The following is a 23,333-nucleotide window of genomic DNA, read 5'->3' as shown; positions in this document are numbered from 1 at the left end:
TTGTATTTATGATGACAAATTATGAAAATCTATTTCACAGAAGTATATGCAGTCTAGGAGAACTATCTGATATATTTAGGGGGTCCAGTTGTAGGAGGCTGCCATGAGAAAGTCACATTTGAAGAATGGTTAATGAGGTAAAGAGGACAAGAGAAAAAACTTTTGAGACATGGGGAGTAGCATGTGCAAAGATTCCAAAGAGGGGGAAGGATATGTTCTTGGAATTAGAAGGTCGGAATAGCTGCTGCTGAGTGACTGGGAAATGGGGCTCTAGAAGTAGATTGGGATCAGATTATTAAACCTGGTACACCATGGTAACGAGTTGAGTCTTTCTAAAAAGCATGATAAAAAACCCACCAAATAATTTTAGGCAAGAAACTAATGAAATCTGTGGCTATAACATGTAGACCAGACTTGAGAGGGGCTATTGATGTCATTTACACAAGAGAAAAATGGTGGCTTGGAATTTGGACTCTAGCATTAGTGTTAGAGATGGAGACGAGGAAGGACTTCAGAAAAATAGAAAGTTACCCAATTTCATGTGCTTTTATAAACTTTACTTTCCAACCCCATTCCAGCAAAGTATTGGGATATTTGCTCTGGTAATTACCCATTGTTTCCATGTTTCATAGATTCAGAAAAGAGGTGTATTAGACCATATGTCTCCTGAAATGTCTGCTGTCTGGATCTGGACCTGCTGTAGGTAGACCTTGACTATTTAGGCAGAGAGATTTGACACAAAACATATAGTGCCTTTTGTAAGTATCTATGTAGATGCCTTTACATTTCTTTCTATTCCTTTTGTATGTATCATCCCTTTGTATAGATTTCCTGAAATCCTATCCATCTCTTAATTTCTCAATTAAATTTTACTTTTTCATAGCATCCTCATAGAATATACTGACCAGAGATCTCTCCTTCTGATCTTATGTTATTTACATCTATAACTACTTTTATGACTTAATTATATATTGTACCATATTGTAAGCATGTTGTGAACATGTCTCATCCTTTGAGATATAATTGTGAGTTTGTGCTTTGGAATGTAGATGCTGTAGTTCATTATTATACCCCTATTCTGGATCATCCTTTACCTTGTTTGAGCTGGGCAATTTACTTAACCTCTCTGTCTTTGATTCCTCATCTGCAGAATGGGGATAATTATATCAATAAGCAGTTGTGAGGAAATGGATGCAAAGTACTTAAAACAATCCTTGGCACATAATGAGCTCTACCATATGATGACATTTTATGGTTATAAATGTTATCCCTTGAAATCAGAAACCTGTATCTTATTACTACTTTTGTCTACTTGGAGCTCAGTAAATATTTATTGAATTCAGATTTGAATTTAAATTTGTTTCATTTTTGTGGAGGGTTATAAATATAAATAAATCTTGGTTCTTGTCTGCAAGAATCTTGATTTGATAGGGGAGCTAGTAACATAAACCAGTAATTATATATCAGCATGATAGGTGTAGTGATAGAGTATTTTGAAAGCACAGAAGAGAGGTTGTAGAAGATATTCTAAGTGAATTAATGTATGAATTGGGCATTTTATTAATCAAATACATATTAAGATAATGTATGTACATTGTATAAACTCAAATTTCTTTATAAAATAGCTCTCCTATCTTAGTAGGAGCTCTCCTATCCCATTGCTACTACTTTTAACTCTGTATTTTTTGGTGGTGAGAGGAAGAGGGATGTTGAAGAGGCAGAGGGAGAAAGAGAGAATCTTAAGATTCTCAGGCTCTATACCTAATGCGGAGCCTGACACCCAATGTGGGGCTCTATCTCACAACCCTGAGATCATGACCTGAGCCGAGATCAAGAGTCAGATGTTTAATCAACTCAACCACAAAAGCACCCCCCAAGTCTGTATTTCTAAATAAAGTGTTTACTCCTTATTTTTTTAATTTAAAAACATATTTATTTCCTACTATATGGCTTTGTTATTCTACTCTTCCTCTACCTTGCCTTTCTTCCTTTTTAAAAAAAGATTTTATTTATTTATTCATGAGAGACACAGAGAGATGCAGAGATCTTAGCAGAAGGAGAAGCAGGCTCCCTGTGGGGAGCCTGATGTGGGACTCAATCCCAGGACCGTAGGATCACAACCTGAGCCAAAGCAGATGCTCAACCACAGACCCACCCAGGTGCTTGGACTTTGCCTTTCTAAAACTACACATATTCCTTTTCCCTTTCTTCCAATATAATTTTACCCTTTCCTTTGTAAGTGTAGGGAGTGTTAAATCAGTTCAGGAAACAGTTACATTGATTATGTAAATATTGTTTACCTAGAGCTGCCTTCAACCCAGGGTGTGGTCCTGGAGACCTGGGATCGAGTCCTACATCAGGCTCCCTGCATGGAATAGAGCCTGCTTCTCCCTCTGCCTGTGTCTGTGCCTCTCTCTCTCTCTGTCTCTCACAAATAAATAAATTAAAAATTTTTAAAAAATAAATATTGTTTATCTCTGAGAATAACATGTATTTATTACTTTTACTTTTTATACAACTTCTTGGGTTTTTTTTTTTTTTTTTTTTGAGTTCATAATGATCTATATTCAAACCTAAAGTTTTACTGGGATTGTCCAGTGTTTACTGGCATTCCTGAGTCAAGGCTTAAAACAGGTGAGTGGAACATCCAGGTTGGGTCTTAGGGGCAGTCAGCCTTGGTGGGAAGGACCATTTTACTATTTACATAATTTAGAATTGTAGGAAAGCCAGATGATAAAAAAAATCCCATTGACTTTTGGTTAGTTATATTATGCTTCTTAAAATTTCTGCAGATATTGTAACCCCTTTATTATCAGCACCTGGACACATTGCTCCCAGAAACCTGGACTTTTTAAGGCTCTGAGTTAAGCTAAGTAGGGCAGGGAGTGGTGCTCTGAGAAGGGAGGAGTGTATCACAAGCAGGCAGCACAACATAAGGAAAAAGGCAAGGAGGTGAGAAATGACATGGTGTGTTTGTGAAATTACAGATTGTTTGGTGTCAGTAGAGCATGGTAGAGACCGGCTGAGATGAGGCTGTGACTGTCGACAGTGGTCAGATTAGGGCGGTCTCTTTTTTTTTTTTTTAATTTTTTTTATTTTTTTTAATTTATGATAGTCACACACAGAGAGAGAGAGAGAGAGAGAGGCAGAGACACAGGCAGAGGGAGAAGCAGGCTCACCATAGGGAGCCCGATGTGGGACTCGATCCTAGGACCCCAGGATCACCACCTGAGCCAAAGGCAGACACTCAACCACTGAGCGACCCAGGTATCCCTAGGGTGGTCTCTTTTATCATAGATTCATATGTACCAGACTCTGTTTAGTAAGCCATGGAGAACCTTATAGTGTTGAGTAACATGGTCTGCATTGCTTGTAAATGAACTAATGATGTGTCAGTCAAAAAATGGAAATCTGGCTCCTTAAGAGAGCAGTTAAAATGCTGTCTTTGCATATTTGGTGACATATTAATACTTTAAGGGTACCCCATCAGTAAAAATTTTAGAGTACACAATTTTGTGTGTGCATGTACACACACATTCATAATTTATGTACATGTGTTGTACTTTAGCTAATAATCAGGTCACAGTAAACATTTAGAGCAAAGTTCTGTTTCAGTGACATTAGGAGCAATAGTGGTAATACATCAGAGTTCCCTGGACACCAACTCTGACCTGTAGATTCATATGAAGTGGGTTTACTGGGAGAGCTTTTGAGGGGCCGAGAATAGCAAGATGGGCCTCAGGAGAGGTTGACTGTACCACACCTGCGGCTTCAGCTAATCTGTGGGGCACTCTGGAACAAGAGGGCTTCTTAGAGATGTCCTGAACTGAGGCAAAGGGGCCAGGCCCCTGTAACATCACACTGGTATTGGATAGGGGCCACCTCTGGGGAGGGAGTGGAACTTTGGATGAGAGCAGTTCGCGGGAAGGGCCTTTGATGTGAGTCTTCAGCAGGCAACACTCCTGGCAGCTAGAAAATGAGGACTACCAGGTAGCATACCACAACATCTCTAAACCCAGCCTTCTAGAGAATTTCTCTATTTTTTTGAATTCTTAAAGATTGTTTTTGAAATATGGCTAAAAATTAGCAGTGGTCTATGAGCTAAAGTTTTGCAATTTTCCCATGTTCATTTATGGTTTTTTTAGTTATTATTTTTTAAAGATTTTATTTATTTATTCATGAGAGACAGAGAGAGAGGTGAGGCACAGGCAGAGGGAGAAGCAGGCTCCATGTAGGGAGCCCGATGTGGGACTCGATCCTGGGACTCCAGTATCACGTCCTGGGCCGAAGGCAGGTGCTAAACTGCTAAGGCACCCAGGGATCCCCTTCATTTATGTTTACATTAGTAGTATTACTGAAAAATCCTAGATTTTTTTTTATTTTGTAGGAAATCTTTTTTTTAAAAAACATTTATTTATTTATTTATTTATTTATTTATTTATTTATTTATTTATGTTTGAGGGGAGGGGTAGGGAGTGGGGGGAGAGGCAGAGGGAGAGAATCTTCAAGCAGATTCCCTACTGAGTGTGGAGTCCAATGTAAGGCTTGATTTCATGACATTCGGATCATGGTCTGAGCCAAAATCAAGAGTCGAATGCTTAACCACGGAGCCACCCAGGCGCCCCTTGTAGGAAGTCTTTTTAAAATACTTGTCCACTTTATGAGAGTTAACTTAGCTAAAAATTAGACAGTGTAATCCGTAATCCATTTCCTGAAGCATATGAGACTATAATGTGTGACAAAATGATGAAAGAAAAGAGAGAGAATGACATTAGCATGAACTTCTTCCTGTTGTGAAATGAGGGCCTCAGTGACAATCTATTAATAGTTGAAAACATAAAAACATGCAGAAAACAGTATGGCATTTCCTCAAAAAATTAGAAATGTAATTAGCATATGATATAGTAATTCCACTATTGGGCATTTACCCAAAGTAAATTAATTTTTTTTTAAATTTATTTATTTATGATAGAGGGGAGGGGCAGAGACACAGAGGGAGAAGCAGGCTCCATGCACCGGGAGCCCGATATGGGATTCGATCCCGGGTCTCCAGGATCGCGCCCTGGGCCAAAGCCAGGCGCCAAACCGCTGCGCCACCCAGGGATCCCTACCCAAAGTAAATTAAAGCACTAGTTTGGAAGGAAATATGTACCACTATGTTTATTTCAGCATTATTTACAATAACCAAGATATGAAAGCAACGTAAGTGTCAAACAATAGATGAATGGATAAAGAAGATGTGGTATATATACACAATGGAATATTACTCAGTCATAACAAAGAATGAGATCTTGCCTTTTATGACCATGTGGATGGACCTACAGGGTATTATTCTAAGTGAAATAAGTCACACAAAGAACGACAAATACCGTATGGTTTTATTTATATGTGAGATCTAAGAAACAAAACAAATACAAACAAACCAACAACTGAAAAGCAAAAGCAGACTCATAAAAACAGAACAAACTGATGATTGTCAGAGGGGTGGGTGAAGAGGGTATGGGCAAAATGGGTGATAGGGAAAAATATTTAAAGTCATGTGGATCATCTCGAACTTCTAATTTTGGATAAAATTTCTTTATGGAAGGAGGCCAAGGAAAAATTTTAATTGGAAGTAGGACAACTGACTGGATGTAGCCATGTGATGGTGGTAATGGTGTCACCATTCATTGGTTAGAGGAGGAATTCTTGCCCAGTTTGTGGACAAGAGTGTAGGCTTAGGCTTAGGTTTTACAGTTTCCCAGATGGGCACCTAATTCACTGGTCTCCTAAAGTTTTTAGGTCATGTAAATACAGCATCAATAAAAAGATTATTATTTTACTAGTAGTAAACACCCAAAAATAGAAATTAAAAAGGGATGAGGTAAAGAGGGAAAAAGATATCTATAGGACAACTAATGTAAATAGATGTAATTTTTTTTCTAGCATGCCAGTATATTATTTTTTGTATCCACCTTGAAGACTTCTGTCCTATATTTCTAGAGTACTAAATTGGGAGAGGTTACACTGCAGACAGATTTTGACAATTTTTTGAGTTTGACCCATGTAACTATTTAAATGAGATCATATGAACTCCCAAGTATTAAAAAATAGATTAGGTTTTAGAATACAGTTGTGATGCTTTAAAATATTTTAAAAATTATGGAGGGAAAAAAAATCATGGAGGGTGTGTGTGTGTGTGTGTGTGTGTGTGTGTGTGTGTGTTTCTGTGTGTGCTAGCTAGGGCCATAATGACTTAGCATTTCCTCCTGTTTAACAATTCCTCAAAATTAACTAAAAGGTTGGGACCACACTGACACCATTACCTCTGTGTATATCTGGCTATAATTATGACCCATATGCTGCTTTATATTTCAGAATGCTTTTACTTGTTTTGTTCTCTGATTCATAAACTTATAAATCAGTTATGTGCAATCATTAAAAGATACCCTTATTTATATCATCTCAGCACTAGAGAACCTGAAAATATAAAACCTCTCATAAGTGTAGTAAGTTCCTTCATGTCCTTTTGGAATTTTAATGTTTATAATCATTTTTTCCGACAAAACTCAGCCCAATTTAAAGGAATTATCCCAGATTCATTTTGTGTCTCAATGTCAAATAGCTTAGCTTTCTTATGAATATCTTTTATTTTGTTAATAAAAATTCATTTTAGTTGTGTTCTCATTTTTATACTTACCAGTGTGCTTATAAGATATTGATTGCTTTGAATTTCTCGAAGGAAGGGGCAGATACATTTCAGGTAGCATTATTGTTACTCTTCATTATAGATAAAATTAAAAGGTAGCCAGATTTGGAACTACTATACAGAAGTCTTAATAAGGATATGGTCATCATGGCTGGATTCCTAAGGAAAATTTATCTTAAAGATAGTTTGTAAATTAAAAGGCAGAAGCTTCCCTGTGCTAGAGAATGCTATTTTTAAAGATAATTTTAAAAATCAAGATTTTTTTAATGTACATACAAATGATCTATTAGGCATGTATTATCTTGACTTATTGCGCCTTGAAATCTCCAGGTTTCAATATGATTATATTCATACTTGCTCTCATTCTCCTTACAATTATTTGCATATTGATCGTAATAATTTGAAATAAACAATGTTGTTAAGCTTGGCTAATATTAACCATTATTTACTCACTTAAAATGTTTTTATTGTGAATCTATTCTTTGTCACATGTGACAAACGTTGAGTAATGTGGTTACAATCAGCAAAAGAGATTTGATCCCTGCCCTTATGAAGCTTCCAGTCAAGTGAGAAAGATGGAAGTTAATCATCTAATTGTGTCAATAAATAGAATAGAGGGATGTTCTCCTCTTCATTTTAATTATGACTGGTAGCTGGACTATTAACTTAAAAAATCATATAAGCATATAATACTAAAGAAATGATATCTATTTTAAATATATGAGTATTTTAAACAATATGCTATATCAGTGTTTCACTGTTTATGAATTTGCCAGTTAATTGATGTGTAGGTCCATGAGTGATGATCCTTGTCATCTTCTTGGGTAAGTTACACCCATGATATATATTTTATGGCTTTTTTTTTTTATTTACTAAAAATGGCAGGAAAACTTAAAGGCATTTGGCAAGGAATTTAAATGCAGAGTTTGTGTAGATATGTTTTATTTTTCTAGTTTTATGAAGTGGTTATTAAAAATAATTTGCCTTTATTTTTTCCAAAACATTTGATCTAGTGCCACTAAAAACATTTTGCCCTCATATTTTATTATTTATGTAATATCTAATGAATTTACCCAATTACAATAAGAAGTTGAAATGACATAAACAGACTTGGATTAAGCACGCAGTTAAAGTGGTTAGAGTGAGGGGGTGCGGCTGTGCAGAGTAGCCCTTTGCCATTAGGGTGCTATTGTCAATAGTTTGTTTCAGAGAAGGAATGGAGCACATTGATGACTCTGGTAACTTGGTGAATGTAGGTTGGCTAAGAAAGTTGTGCTATGCTATTAATGATAACTACTATGAAGTGCATTATGGCAAAAGAGTATAGGAAATTATAAGGAGATATTATAGGGTAGCTTGATTTATTTTGGAAGTCATAGAAGGCTTCCAGGAGGAAAAGACATTTTGCCTGGGATATGAAGAGAGGTAAGGGGAAGGAACTAGGTGGAGAGGGTATGGGTGAATAAGGAATATGGGGCAGCATTTACAAAGCTCTGAAGTGGGGCAGCCCGGGTGGCTCAGCGGTTGGCTGAGGGTGGCTTCAGCCCAGGGCCTGATCCTGGAGTCCTGGGATCTAGTTCCACATCAGGCTCCCTGCATGGAGCCTGCTTCTCCCTCTGCCTGTGTCTCTGCCTCTCTCTCTCTCTCTCTCTCTCTCTCTCTGTGTCTCTCATAATAAATAAAATCTTAAAACAAACAAAAAACAAAGCTCTGATACAAAGCTACAGCTTGCAATATTGAGGAATTAAGGAGACCAGAGTGGCTGGGGCACAGAGAAGAAGGACGAAAGTTTCAAAGAATGAGCCTGGAGAAGGAGGCAGGAGTTGTTTCATGTAGGGTCTTGTAGGTATTGCTAAGGATCTGGGGTTTTTATCAAAAAAGCAAGAGCAAACTAAAGGATTCAGATTTGCATTTTAACAAGATAATTCTGGGGGTACCTAGGTGGCTCAGTTGGTTAAGCATCTGCCTTCAGCTCAGGTTATGATCCTGGGGTCCTGGGATTGCATCTCTCATGGGGCTCCCTGCTCAGCCAGGAGCCTACTTCTCCCTCTCCCTATGCCTTGCCCCTCCACTCCTGTTCTCTCTCTCTCTCAAATAAATAAATAAAATCAATTAAAAAATTTTTTAAAAAAGATCATTCTGGCTGTTTGGAAGATGAAATGGATGGAGCATCAGTTACGTAGTGGTTAGGAAGTCTAAATAAGAAATGTCCCTGTCCCCAAGAATGAGACCCCTCAAAACTCTACTGTTTTGAGGGGTCTCATTCTGTTACACAATTAAATAAGTCCTCGAAATACTTGACAAAAAACAGAACCTAAGTTTATCAAAGGTGTAAATCTTTTTAATACCTAGGAAGACTTGGACGACCTGTATTTCCTATAGTGTACTTTGCTTACCATTTTCTCCTTTTATATTTGTAGTTATATTCATGATTTCAGCACAACATATTTTCAAGACAATAGAAAAAAAAAAAGGAAAAGTCAATCTTTTAAGCTTGTACCATGCTATTGACTTTTTTTGAAAGGACAACAAGTGTGTTTATTTTATCACTATCGGTCTAAAAATTAACCATGAAACATTCTCTACTTCTAACTATGTGTAACAAAGAAATGCTTTATTGCAACTTCATCAATAATTCAAATGCAACTTAAAAGAAAGTAGGGCAGCATAAGGAAAAAAGCACACTTGTTCCATAATTGAGTCGATTAAATAGTATTGAGTCCCATTGTCATATTTATATTGATGAAACGACTTTTATAACTACAAAGAGTCTAATAAGTAAAACCTCAGAATTATGAGGCAATATCATAGACATTTCTGTATTTTTTTCTATTGTAAAATACAAATAGCAAAAGCAACCTTTAGTAGTGTGCAATAATGAAGGAACAGTTTTTGAAAAGTGCTCTTATTGGGATTTCAGTAGTTTTCAAGCCTGTGCAGTAATAGCCCAAGCTATTTTGGAACTGTGCATACATTAGTGTTCTGGTGCAGCATGATACAATAATGTGTGAAAAAGTATACGATCGCACCTTGTTTAAATTTGCAGTTTTTGTGCATAATCCCACAGTGAGCTCTTGTTAGGTTTTGACTGTATATAGGAGAGAAAAAAGTTAATAGAGGCCCACAGATTGGGGTTAGATGTAAATATATGACTATGGAAATAAAGATTTTTGTTCGTTTTTGAAAGATCAAGAGTTAAGTTTATATTGTATATAACGGGATTATATAGTTACTTTTACCTCTGGGGTTAGTTTTCCCAGAGAACGCTTCAAAACTTACATATATAATCATCTAAATGAAAATGCATATCTGCTTATTTCATATTTGCAGAGTATGAGTGAAAAGTACCGAGTTTGATTTTTAAAAACAACAATTGTGCTATAATTTATGCATTCATATTAATGTTGTTTTTCAAAATTGTCACCCAGAGAAGCAAAACCCTGATTCCAATGATGCCCTTGTTCAAAACATTTTGGAAAACTTCCTCTCAGAATTGTTTTTTGAATCATTTGCAAGCCTGACTAAAACATCCATCTCATTACTTTCTATTCGTATTTTATACCAAGATTCATCATCCTTTTTTTATTCACCAGAGTTGGCTATAAATGTCTCTCTGAAATGATGAAAATGGTTAAAATTGACTTTCAAATTATGAAATTTGTCACCATTGAGGATATTTAGAAGTGTGTATGCATGTGTGTGTGTTACAGACTTAGAAAGCACTTTCAGAAGGTGGTAGAAATACTGTCTGTGGCTGATGGCTGATCTTTAGGGTGAGTTGTGTTCTAAGGGGACCACTATGAAGGGAAGTCACATTAAATGACAGTACTTTTGTATAAAAACCAGTCACATTACTTTTTAATGACACTGTATAATAGTTTTTACAGTGTTTACAAAGAAAAATGCAAATATGTCTTTTGGAATGCAAGGCCAAAATACTTTACACAATTAGTAGCGTATTTTATTATTAAGACAATTAAAGGATTAAAGCAACTAGAGTACTAATCCTTGTTGGTAGATTCTTCAGATAATGGTCTCTACATAGTAATGTCTCTTTATGATTTTATTTAAATACTACCATTCACTGTCTTATCTGTAAGTATGTGTTTTCACTAGCATCTTACATAATTCATACTTATTTTCATATCATTTGGAGGTATGATTTGGTATCATTTGAAATTTTCATTTTAGTTGACTTCACATAAGTAATTGTCTCAGTTTTTAAAACAATTAATGCTTGTTTTCTTAATCATCATTAAAGAACCCAGTTACATGTGCTTGAAATGTAAAGTAATTGAACTCCAAATATTTTCTTAATTTAAGGAATCTGTGGCCAGTCAGTACCACTCATGCAATGTTATGTGTCAAATGGTTTATGAATAAAATAAAAATGAAGTGTAATGTACATATCCAAAAGCTCACCACTTATCCTATCTGAATATCTTTTTTTGTGTTTGTTCTTACATGGGTAGGAAATGAAAGTAATTGCCAGAGAGACTCAGTGAGTAGTTTTTATTTTCTGTGTTTTGGAATTAGTGCTGTTTAACAGGAGAGAAAATAATTCAAAATTTTTTTTCTATGATCAGTTTTTGTGACACTGTACCCTGCAGCTTCTAACTTTCAGCTTTGGGCATTAACGATAGGGATCAAATGCCTGCATTTCAAGAAAGTCATCGGTTACTCTTGGAAAATTGATAGATTTAAGTGCAAAGCAATGTTTGAATATGAAGGTCTCATATTCACTTTTGCGCTACTTTCCAGTATCACTAACTAATGTCTTGGAGACAGTAAAGTCTTCTTGTTTAACATGATATGTAAGTTTTGTAGACTAATTTGTGTTATACATTTTCTTTTATCCTGGTTAACTAACTGTGATAACATTTCTTTTTTTCTGGCTTTGTAGTACTAAATGAGTTTTCTTTTCCTGAATGCCTTTCTCCTTGACTAGTCTAAAAATTTTAAAGCACAGAGTTTATGCAGGAATTGCTCTAGACTAATATTTACTTCCTTCTTTAGGCATCTTACATTGCATTAATATAATTGAGTGTTGTTTTGTTTTTGCAAAAACTAGTTTAGCTAAAATGGGATACAAGTTTTGAGATACAAAAACTGAATGAATTGTACTACACCTTTAGTTCTTTGGTGACTTTATTTTGCCTATTAATTACCATGAGTTTTTTCACAACAAATACTGTTTTTGAAATTCCATTGAAGAAATTTCAAAAAGAATTTTGAAATTCAAAAGGAATTTCAAATTCCATTGAAGGAATTTTTAATATTGTGATAATATTCATTTGCCATATAATTGTTCACTGAAGAATTTAAAATCTGTAATACATTGGAAAATAAAATCCCCATAGCTTTTTTGTTCCCTATTAAGAAAAGTAGATTCAGAAAGCTTGTATTATAAATGTAGCATAGTACTGCTGACCAAAAGTTAGGAGTTTTATTCTTGTAGGAGTTATGCTAGTAAGTAATGTTTATATAATCCTGATAAACATTTCTCCATGACCGAATTTTGAGTGGAAAACTTTGTCTCCTAAAAGGCTGTATGTGAAAAAAAAAAAAGAAAAGAAAAATAGAGCCTGCCCTCTGATTGTGGTGTGTGTGTGTGTGTGTGTGTGTGTGTATGTGTGTGTTTAGATCCAGTTTAATACCAACTAATGCCAACATCTGGCAAAGAGATGGAGATCTGGGAATTTGTTGCTTGAAACCCTGGGACAAAGTGTTCTGATCTGACCAGCAAACATAGCTGTGGACTTGAACTGGAATCTTCAGGGGGCAGAAACATCTTAAGTGTCTGGAAAATTGGCCTGTTGAGTCACCATGAAGGCACTAAAACAAAACTAATTTTAAGCAGGTCAGAGTTCAGTGATTCCCTCTGGAATTCAAACTTTTTTTAAGAGTCTCATGTTTAAGTGAAAAGGGTCAAAGTTGATGCACTGTTACAATGTTTTGAATGCTTTCCCTTAAGAACAGCCACCCAAGCTGGGATTAGCATGAGGAACTGCAAGGCTGGCACTTCAGCGTCTGGGTTAAAAATATTTTAAAGCAGTAAATGCAGTCAGTACAGAGAGATCCCTGGGAGCCTTTCTATTCAAAAATGTGTGAGCTCAGGGCAGCGACTGCAATGTAATTTAGGGCAGTGTATGCTTCATAGCTTTGGAGAATATTGCTTCCCACTAATGTTCCATCAGAGGATGGTAGGATAGTAGTAATTTTAGAAGGTGGTATTCCTGTTTGTCTTACATCGAAAACTTCAGAATAAATAAAAGGACATATCAACTGAGCAAGAAATGTAACTATGGAAAAGTACCAATGAATCTAAATTTGAACTGAACAGATACAAAATCAGCATGGGTGTAGGAATATTTTTAAGGAGGAAGCTACAGCAAAAGCAACTTCCCTGGGAATGGACCTCACAGGTATGTATGATGTGTGACACAGAGCCTGCAGAAACTTTCAAGAAAGTGCCTTGTCAACAGTGAGGTGCTTTAACTATGACCAGATGTAATGCTGTTGAATATTTGAATTGAGGAATTATTTTAGGAAATGGAAACATAGGGGATTTAATTTCAGTAGCTGGAATTCAGATGATATCTGGATATCCTGAGGATGCCAAGCAATTAGCTGGTCGGAATTCCTTGAGTGAGATTGTATTGGGATCGAATGATGGCCTCACTCTAAAGTGAGGGACTCCAGGACTTTTGATATTAAAATGTTATATACTGTAGCTTATTGCGATTGACTAGGCTTTTCTGAGACTGAAGATCTTGTTGCTGACTAGAATGAGACTTAAACAGCATTCTTAGACATTAAAAAGAACCTATTATTTTATGGGTTGTGTCTAGGAAAGGGGAGAAGAACATTTACCCTGCCTTCAAATTTAGCAACTCAGCTAAAAGCTCTGGTGCAGCTACAAAATTTGGCTGGTATCCATAGTCGACTAAACTCCTTATAAAACTTTGGTTGTTCTTATTAGCTATTTTTTTCCATGATACCAGTTGCAGAATAATTTTGTTGCTCTTCACCATAAGCCTATGATACTCACTTTGAAGAAGCTTTAATTATTCAGTTATTTATTCAGTAAATATGTTATTCCAATTTGAGGAATTACATTTTGCATTGTGTTTACTGTGTCTCAAGAGATATGAACTCAGTCGTGTCTGTTTATTTTAATGAGATAAGCCAGGCACATGTGATAATTTTTACCAAAACACAGAATAAAAATGCATGAAGAAGAAAAAGCTGTTATTATTGTGTGACATGATGACTCTTGTACAATTTTTAATCAGAAAGTGATCTGAGTTGGACTAAAAGATAAGATGTCATGCATGTTCTGTGTGGTTCCTTCAGGTTACAGGTTAATAGAAAGTAGTCTTTGATTGGATTCTCGAATTCAGTTGTGTTTATAATTATTAACATCGTGAATGCTGCTTATTTTAATGTGATGAAGAAAGAAGAATAAGAGAATCAGATATTACAGAGGTTAAATTAGAAAAGGTCAAATGCCAAATGTTTTCAAGAACTGGTGCTAGGATTATAATGCTGGGATAGTTTTAGGGTCAGTTCTTAGATTTCTGTGAATCTTAATTATGGACCAGAAATTTAAATTTATATGCAAGGAATTTCAAAAACAAAATTTATTTACCATCTGGACTGTATGAAGAGATCTTCAGCATTTTCAATATTCAACTTATTATATTCTAATTTATTAGCTCCACGTGACTAGTTGATAGTTCTATCACAAGTAACCTTTAAAAAATAGTTGTAGCTCTGAACTTTTGCCCCTCTGCATGTCATTGTGGGGAGAACTTTCAAAGTCTCTTAAATCTGTCTGATAGTAAAATATCCTGATTCGTTTTCATTTCCCTCCATCTCTAGGCTCTGTCAGCTGTTAAACTTGTGCTAGCCGACTGCTGGCTCTACATGCTGTGCTGATCCTTTTGTTTAACTGGCATTTCTCATAGCTTCCCCACTTAAACTAGCTATCAGAATCCTATAGGTCAACCAGATAGTTTACCTTATCGGAAGCTCACCTGAAACATCTTTTGAGGTAGGGCCTGTGATTTCATGACAAATAGTCACCTCAGTGGGGAGCTGCAGAGCTCACCTCTATCTTCCAAGGGTTAACAGTAACCTATAATAATAATTTGGTGACACAAAATGCTTCTTTTTATGCATTACCTATTTCCAGAGGCCTAATTTAGGTTTGTATCAAAATGGATATCACAAACAGTACAGCATCCTGCTGAGAAACAAAGTGCTACTGACAGACTTTCTCTGATTCTTTTGGTGGCATCTGGGAGGGGTGAAGAAATACTGGGGAGTGAAGCGATTGTCAGTTGCTTATAGAGTAGCTAGGACAAGTCCTGGTGGAGAATGGTTTTCAAAAGCAGAATAGCTTTATGGAATTGTTATATCGGGAACAGAACTTTGTTCTTTTGCACTTGCTATGAGGCAAATTTTAGAACAGGGAAAACAGCAGAAGTGGTTATAACAGATACTTTATTTTTCTGTATGATTTTCATACTTCATGCTCTAGCAACAGTGACAGCGCTTACCCAGGTGTAAATACAAACATAATAACATGGTACTGGGAAAGTTTTAAACTTTTAAGAGTCTTAATTCCTCATCACAGAATCCCTGGTCATGCCAGCATCAGTCCAACTGGAAAAGCAAGCAAAGTTAATCTGACAGTGTGTTCCATCTTTAGCCCAAACATTCTAGGCTCCCTTATTGTCCTAGTTCTTTTCACAAAAGAAAGCAATACAAATTTATCATTATTATTTTTTTTTACTTAACTATACCCAGGAGTATTTGTACTTTAAATAGAAGCGTATGAAGGGTTGTTTTTCATAAACGTTTATTAGAGTTAGAATTTCTGGCTCTTCTGGCAGTTAGGGATGGGAAAATAATAGCAATATTATTTTGCAGAAGGGGTCTTGCAGCAAGCCTTCTTTTCACACCATATAGGCTAAATTGCGATTAGAACTATGCCTGGGAACTGATTTGAACCCAAATGTGGATGGTAAATGACCTGCAGTTTTACAATTCAGTGATGGAGATATTTTTACATTTCCACACTTTAGGTTCTGTGGCAGCTTCCAGCTGCAGCCTTTGCCTGGACTGTGCCTGGTTCTTGTACCAGGTGATTTCATGTGTGGATGGGAGAATGTTAGGGGGCCAGGCAAATCCGTGAAGAACTCCTTCCCCAGAACTTTATCTCCTGCTCCCACTTCAGCCTTTGGCTCTTGTGTGTTCTCTGAGAGTGCAGGGTTTTTCTTGGCCTGCCGCTTCCCCAAGTGGCCAGCCCTCGCCTCTTCACTCTTCTCTGGGGATGTGTTCCCAGAGTGCCCATTTCCCACCCGCCCCTGGGAACACCCCCCTGGGAGCACCACGAAGGAGCAGCTGTCCTTGCATTCCCACTCCTACTCCAAGGAGAGGCTTGGGTGCACAGGCTTCTGTCACATACTTAATTTCTGCATCTCAAACACAGCTTGTTCAGCTCTGCATTTTTGGCTCAGTGAACACATTGAACATGTTCGTATAGGTGTTCATCTTGGGGTACACCCATCTAGGGAGAGATAATAGACAAAGTTTCTCCTTTCAAGGACTATTTAATGGCTATTGGGAAAAAAATACTGATTTTTTTTTTATGTGCTGCAAGTGATAATGCTCATGGCATTCTTTTTGATTCTTTAAAAAGCTGTGTAAAAACTAGAATTTTAAGGAGTTTCTACCATAAAGACTGCTTTCAGACACATTATATCTATTTCCTTATTTAATTGGCTATAATTCATTTCATAAGCATTTCTCATTCAAAGCAGGAAGACTTTCTACCACCATGGTCTAAGAGTTTGGCCACTTTTCTTAGGGATTGCTTAGATCTTCCTTGTAATAGCAGCTCCCTGAAGAAAGCCAGAGAAAAGAAATAACATCAAACCTTCAACTGCAGCTTTTGTCCTATTTAAATTGCAGTAGATAATTTTGAAAAACTGTAAGTGGGGTGATGATGTAAGATGGACTTGTAGTTCTCCTTTCAAACTTTCTTCCAATTTTTGTGCTTATTTCAAAAGCTTTACCCAGAATGAGAGTGCATTCATGTTGTTTAATGTCCTTTGTTTTCATGGTATTGTTTTTTATAATGATTGGTGGATAGAAATGTGCCAGGGCCATGCTTTGGGATCTGAGCCTCCTTTGGACCCCATAGGATGTCAATGGACTCATTAGGATTTAGCCAAGTTTTATGCATTATTCATAATATACATTCACAGCGTGTGCACTAACGGCTGTCTCCTGTGTCTGCTTAGTCAGAACCATTTGCATGCTGTATTATGGAACCATAACACAGAATGCATTTAGCCACATTTTCTGTATTATCCTTAATACATATTGTCATCATATTCTGTTATGGGGTATGTGGTGAATGTGTTTAAACAATAGCATGCACTTGTGCATTATGATTCCATAAAAACAAATGTATAATAAAAGTCTTGATGGAAGTAATTATTGCATATGTGCAATAATAGTTTCTAAAAAAGCCTTCATATTATTTCTAGTTTGCTTTTATTGTTTGATTATCTAGTTATTTGTTTGATGTTGTTTTATGCCTGCTGGACTGATGTCCTGAAATTTTTAATTTTGAAAACAACATACCTTCTTTATCCTCTCATTTCTTATCTCATTAGTTTCCCTAAATGAGTATTTAAAAATATAATATTTAAAAGAGACTCGATGATTAGGAAAAGCATGTTTCCTAACTACCAATTAAAGATCTGTAGGGTATTTGTTATAAAGAGCCAGTGCTCCATGTAGCAGCAAAAACTGTGTTATATATGTGAGAAATTAACATCGAATTATCTCCATATCCAGGATCTAGAGGTTCTGAGTTCCAAAGTCAACAGTGACTCTACTACATTTAAGGGGTTGGCACTTTATCTTTTTATCTTGGACATCTTGCTTGCAAAATGGCAATGACCACTGCTTAATTTCAGTAGAATATCAGATTCATTATGTCCGTTTTTTTTTAAGTGTTAATTTGGAATAGAAAGAAAAAACCTAGAAATATATCTCTGTGTCACAGGTGTGAAGGAAAAAGAGTTTATTTAAAACTTTAGGTGGTAACTTATTGAAAAGTTATGCTGTAATGGAAATCTTACGTGCAGAGTATAGTAAAAAGATTCACTGAAATCGTTAAATCCTTTGTGAGTATTACGGATGATTTTTCAATAGTTTGAAGTCATCTGGTTTCTTTTTTTTTTTTTTTAATTTTTATTTATTTATGATAGGCACACAGTGAGAGAGAGAGAGAGAGGCAGAGACACAGGCAGAGGGAGAAGCAGGCTCCATGCACCGGGAACCCGACGTGGGATTTGATCCCGGGTCTCCAGGATCGCGCCCTGGGCCAAAGGCAGGCGCTAAACTGCTGCGCCACCCAGGGATCCCAGTCATCTGGTTTCTGGTTAGCTACTAGTGAACTCAGAATATTCACTTTGAAAACTGTATAATTCATTTGGTGTCCTCCAAATCTAGTGCTTTTACAAATGACCACTTTTTATTTCGTTATGAAATCATTAAGGAACAGATTGAGAATTAGAATATATAGAAGATGGTAATTCTACTTTGAAGGACTATTAGTCTTTTTTATTGATAATGACACTTTTAATAGTAATCTGTTTTACTTGTAGTCTTATTAAATTTATCTGTTTTGCTGGACATCATTGGTGAATTTATTTCAGGTAAACAATCTCACTAAAAATTTGAAATGTACCCATGGTGGGGCACCTGGGGGGCTCAGTGGTTGAGCATCTGCCTTTGGCTCATGTCATGATCCCGGGGTCTTGGGATCAAGTTCTGCATCTGGCTCCACACAGGGAGCCTGGGTCTCCCTCTGCCTGTGTCTCTGCCTTTCTCTCTCTGTGTCTCTCATTAATAAATAAATAAAATCTTAAAAAAAAGAGAAATGTACCCATCGTAATTCTCTTGTCCCCGCTTTTCAGCAAGTTTGATACTCTGCATCCAGATAAAATGTCTCTTTCAATACTGTCCATATTCTTTGGGAATCTAAAGGGTATATAAACTTGGGGTGCCTGGATGGCTCAGTTGGTTAAGCATCTGCCTTTGGCTCAGGCCATGATCCCGAGGTTCTGGGTTTGGTCCCGATGTTGGAACTGCTTCTCCCTCTCCCTCTTCTCCCCCCCCCCCCGCCCCTTACTTGTGATCTCTCTGTCTCACTCTCTCTCTTACATAAATAAAATCTTAAGAAAAATAAAAATAAAGGATATATACACTTGATGCAAAATCTGACTAATGTCTTTTCTGCCTATCTCAATATATTATTCCCTATTTTTCCATTGACTTTTACATAGTTGTTTGAGTCATGTGTTCATATTAAGAGTCAATAGATTAGAATATTCTGGTTCTAGATGTAATTTCAAATATGATGGATTGAATTACAAGTAGCCAGACCTCAGAATAGGACAGCAGAGGACATGCTGCTCACCCAAATTTAGATATTTTGGTTGTCTGGAGTAATATGAATTTGTCAGATGAAGAGAGATAAATTGAGTATTAGGTAGATAAAAGGATGTACCCCCTTAAATAGATACAGGAAGGGAAAGGACCTCAGTGATTTCTATCTTTTTTTTTTTTTTTTTAGAGATTTTATTTATTCACAAGAGACACAGAGAGAGAGAGGCAGAGACATAGGCAGAGGGAGGAGAAGCAGGCTTCATGCAGGGAGCCTGATGTGGGACTCAGTCCCAGGACTCTGGGATCACGCCCTGAGCTGAAGGCAGATGCTCAACCACTGAGCTACCCAGACGTCCCCTCAGTGAGTTCTATCTTAAACAAGCTATATTATTTCTACTTTCTTTTTTCTTTTAAAGACTGTATTTATTCATGAGAGATAGAGAGAGGTGGAAACACAGGCAGAGGGAGAAGCAGGCTCCATGCAAGGAGCCTGATGTGGGACTCGATCCTGGGACTCCAGGATCATGCTCTGGGCCAAAAGCAGGTACTAAACTACTGAGCCACCCAGTGATCCCTTATTTCTACTTACATTTCTTTCATTTGATATTTCCTCTCAGAAGGCTTACTTAAAGTTGATCACTTTGTTCATCTTTTATTATCAGTTTAAGTAGTTCCTCTGCCCCAAAAATCCTCATGTTAATTTGGGCTATTTTTTTATCTCACATTTTTAGAGAAGCTGTTGATCCTCATTGTATATGTCTGGATGAAATAGAATGCCTAAAAATGTTTTGTTTGTATTTTTACTTATTAAGATATATATATCAGATGACTAGAAACTGATTCAGTTTTTTAAACACAAAAATTTTATTCAAAGGGGTGTTGAATCTGAATTCAGCATAGTCACTTTCCAAGCAATATACATATTCCAGTGATACTGAAATTGCCCAGAATATTCCAGGAGCATCTCCATTGGAGCTGCCATAGAGCAAACCTGCAGCATTATTCTTTTGATGACCTCAGTGGGCAAATTTTCTAACTTTGAAGAGTGTCTTTATATTTCAGAATTGTCAGAAGATAGATTTGAGCCAAGTTTGGTAAATAAAATAGGCAGGTAGTCAAAAGGGGACTGGGTGTGGAGGGCAGTACAAACTATGGCACTCAACTAACAGATCTGTTTTCATGGGTCAGTCAGTTGTTAATTGGAGGATTAGAAAAGTATTAAGCTCCAAAAGTGTTTTAAGCAATAGTAGCAACAGGGAGATGAGTACACAGTTCCTTAAGTTCAGTTTCCTGAAGGACCATACTTATTTGCCTGTTAAGATTTAAAGTAGGTTTAAAATATGTTACATTAACTTGTAAGTTATACTTTGCATAATCACAATGTATTGTGGCTTTTTGTGTTCATATATTATAACAGACGTACAAAAATGTGTCCATTTTTATAGATTGGTGTGCTTGTTCTTTCCAAATTATGAAAAATGTGGTCTTTCAAAACCATTAATTCTGAGCTAAGATAAGGTGTTCAAATGGAAAAATAATATGTCTTTTTGGGTTTTCAGGTTATAATTCAGTATTTCCAGGGCCTAAATATTTTTTTTTAAAGATTTTATTTATTTATTCATGATAGTCACACAGATAGAGACAGAGAGACTGAGACACAGGCAGAGGGAGAAGCAGGCTCCACGCAGGGAGCCTGACGTGGGATTCGATCCCGGGTCTCCAGGATCGCGCCCCGGGCCAAAGGCAGGCACCAAACTGCTGCGCCACCCAGGGATCCCTGGGCCTAAATATTTTAAATGTAGATTTAATCGTTTTTTTCGCTTAATACTGGGCAGGTTACCTCAATTTTCATAACAATAAAATTTATTTCAGGGAGTTTCTTCATCCGAGTTTATTTTTTGGCTCTTCAAGACTGGGCTGAGCACTTGTGGACTGGTGCAGTTGCTTGCAAATAGATCATTTCTGTAGATTAATAGTAAGAAACATGCACAGTTATATACATGTATGTTTATGTAAGTTAGACATGAAATTATATATATACATACATGGATAATTTCATGACTAACTTGTATGCATATATACATTATATATATGTACATTATATATATATATATAATTTCATGACTAACATAATAACACATTTTAAAAGACTCATTTTGGAGATTTTTAAAAATTTTTATTTATTTATTCATGAAAGACCTAGAGAAAGAGGCAGAGACACAGGCAGAGGGGGAAGCAGGCTTCCTGTGGGGAGCCCAATGTGGGACTCATCCCAGGACTTAAGGATCACACTCTGAGCCAAAGGCAGATGGTCAACCGCTGAGCCACTCAGGCATCCCGAGTTTGGAGATTTATTTAATAATAAAACAATTATTCACGAAATCATATCATTTTCATTTTGGAGGGATTTTAGATACACCATGTCCAAATTCCTCACTTTGATACCCTCAGAGTTCCTTGGATTGCACCGTTATCAGGAATAATATTAGAAGGGTTGATACAAGCAAAAGCAGGTTCAACAAAGAATGATGGATTAAAGAAAATAGCTGAATGCTATTTTATTGCATATAATTTCAAAACTCAAATTAGTTAGGGAGTTGCCATTTCTTGAGGATGGTTAAGAAATAGAACAAATTTTCCTAGTGAGTTGACTACTGGGGAAAATTCAAATTAGTGTGTATCCTAAAAATAAAGTTTGAATTAGTTTGAATAGCTATCAGTGTCTTTAAATTTGAACTAAGTTTGATTTGGCTTTGTTAATGATTTTTGTTACCTCCATAGTAATGCCGTGACCTTACATAGACAACTTCTTTGAGAGTACAATGAGATCCTAGCAGTTTTAATAGATTTTAACAGTTTTCTTTATCTCAATATTTTTAATGTAAACTTCAATTACATGTTATTGGTTTAAATTTTAAGACATTACTCTTTAACCTACTCTATACAATTGCATATTACTATCTTATCTTTAGTCCAGAGAAGAAAATACACTTATTTTGCTAAGTTAGGAAATTTATCCTTCTTCTATTTCTGTGTTTCTCCCTTTGTCCTTCCTTTCTCCCTTCTGTTTTTCTTGTACTTTATATCCCTAAATTAACTTTTTTTTTTTAAAGATTTTATTTATTCATGAGAGACACAGAGAGAGGCAGAGACAGGCAGAGGGAGAAGCAGGCTCCATGCAGGGAGCCCAATGTGGGACTCGATCCTGGGACTCCAGGATCACGCCCTAGGCCAAAGGCAGGTGCTAAACCACTGAGCCACCCAGGCGTCCCAACCTAAATTAGCTCTTATTACATATTGGATATTGAGTGGAGAAGGGCAGTAAAAATGGCCTCTCTAGGAAAGTTCTATGTATTCTTTTTTACTAGACTACTTCTAGTTCTTAATGGCTTAAATATATGCGCTCATTGGTCCTATAAGATACCTTACCCGGTTTTGTATTGCTGCTTCAGAAATAGCCTTGCAGGGAGACAATCTAAAGCCATCATCTGTGTTTTCTTGTCTTAGGCGGCTTAATTTCTCTGAATTTCCCTTTCTTCACCTGTAAAATTGGGTTTAACTCATAGGATTTTTGTGAGCATTAAAATGAGTCACTTACTTGAATACATTTTGTAAACTGTAACATTCCAATAGATGTTAGTTGTTCATTCCTTGATTTGGTGAAATGCAGAGCAGCAGTGCAGCCAGACTTACAATTATTTTTGGTGATGGGTTTATGATCTTTTTTATATGCTGTACACCTTTGGTAAAGTTCAAACTTTATCGTTTTCAGCTGGAATGGCACTGGTCCTGCAAGTTATAACCCCTGGGGGGGAAAAACCCACAAGGTCTGCTTTTGGGTTATATTCATTTTGGTTGTTCTACAGTTTGGAATAAAGTTTCTGACGGTACCACTGAGTGTTGACAGTACCTTCTGTGACCTTTATACTTGAACTCTCTTAAGATTCTGCTTCTTGTTTTCTTTTTCTTTTTCTTGACTAATGTAAATATAAATTTTAGTTCAGGCCTAGGGGATGATGTGTATATTTTCTTTTTGCTAATAGGTATGTGGTATATAAATCAAGTATTTATAACTCATTATTTTGATAACATGCTACAGAAATCCCAGTAGCCATGTTTAATATTTGTTTTAGGAAATTTGCCACTGCAGACAAATTTATTTTAGACTGAC

At 36.4% G+C, this 23,333-nt stretch overlaps 1 protein-coding gene across 5 annotated transcripts in view; it reads left to right on the top strand.

The window, feature by feature from the left end:
* The window catches only part of SOX5 (SRY-box transcription factor 5), a 999,299-nt gene that overhangs the window by 14,952 nt on the left and 961,014 nt on the right, over window positions 1–23,333 (top strand). The window contains exon 1 of one of the 5 annotated variants that reach the window (XM_055318828.1): window positions 13,043–13,113. The exons of the other annotated variants lie outside the window; for them this stretch is intronic. The gene's annotated coding sequence lies outside the window, so the exon portion shown is untranslated. Of the gene's footprint in view, window positions 1–13,042; window positions 13,114–23,333 lie in introns of those variants that run through there. 5 annotated transcript variants of the gene reach the window in all.

Source organism: Nyctereutes procyonoides, unplaced genomic scaffold (genome assembly GCF_905146905.1).
Source record: "Nyctereutes procyonoides isolate TBG_1078 unplaced genomic scaffold, NYPRO_anot_genome, whole genome shotgun sequence".
NCBI classification, from domain to species: Eukaryota; Metazoa; Chordata; class Mammalia; order Carnivora; family Canidae; genus Nyctereutes; species Nyctereutes procyonoides.
Note: the sequence above shows the minus strand (reverse complement) of the source record. Positions and strands in the feature narration are given on the sequence as shown.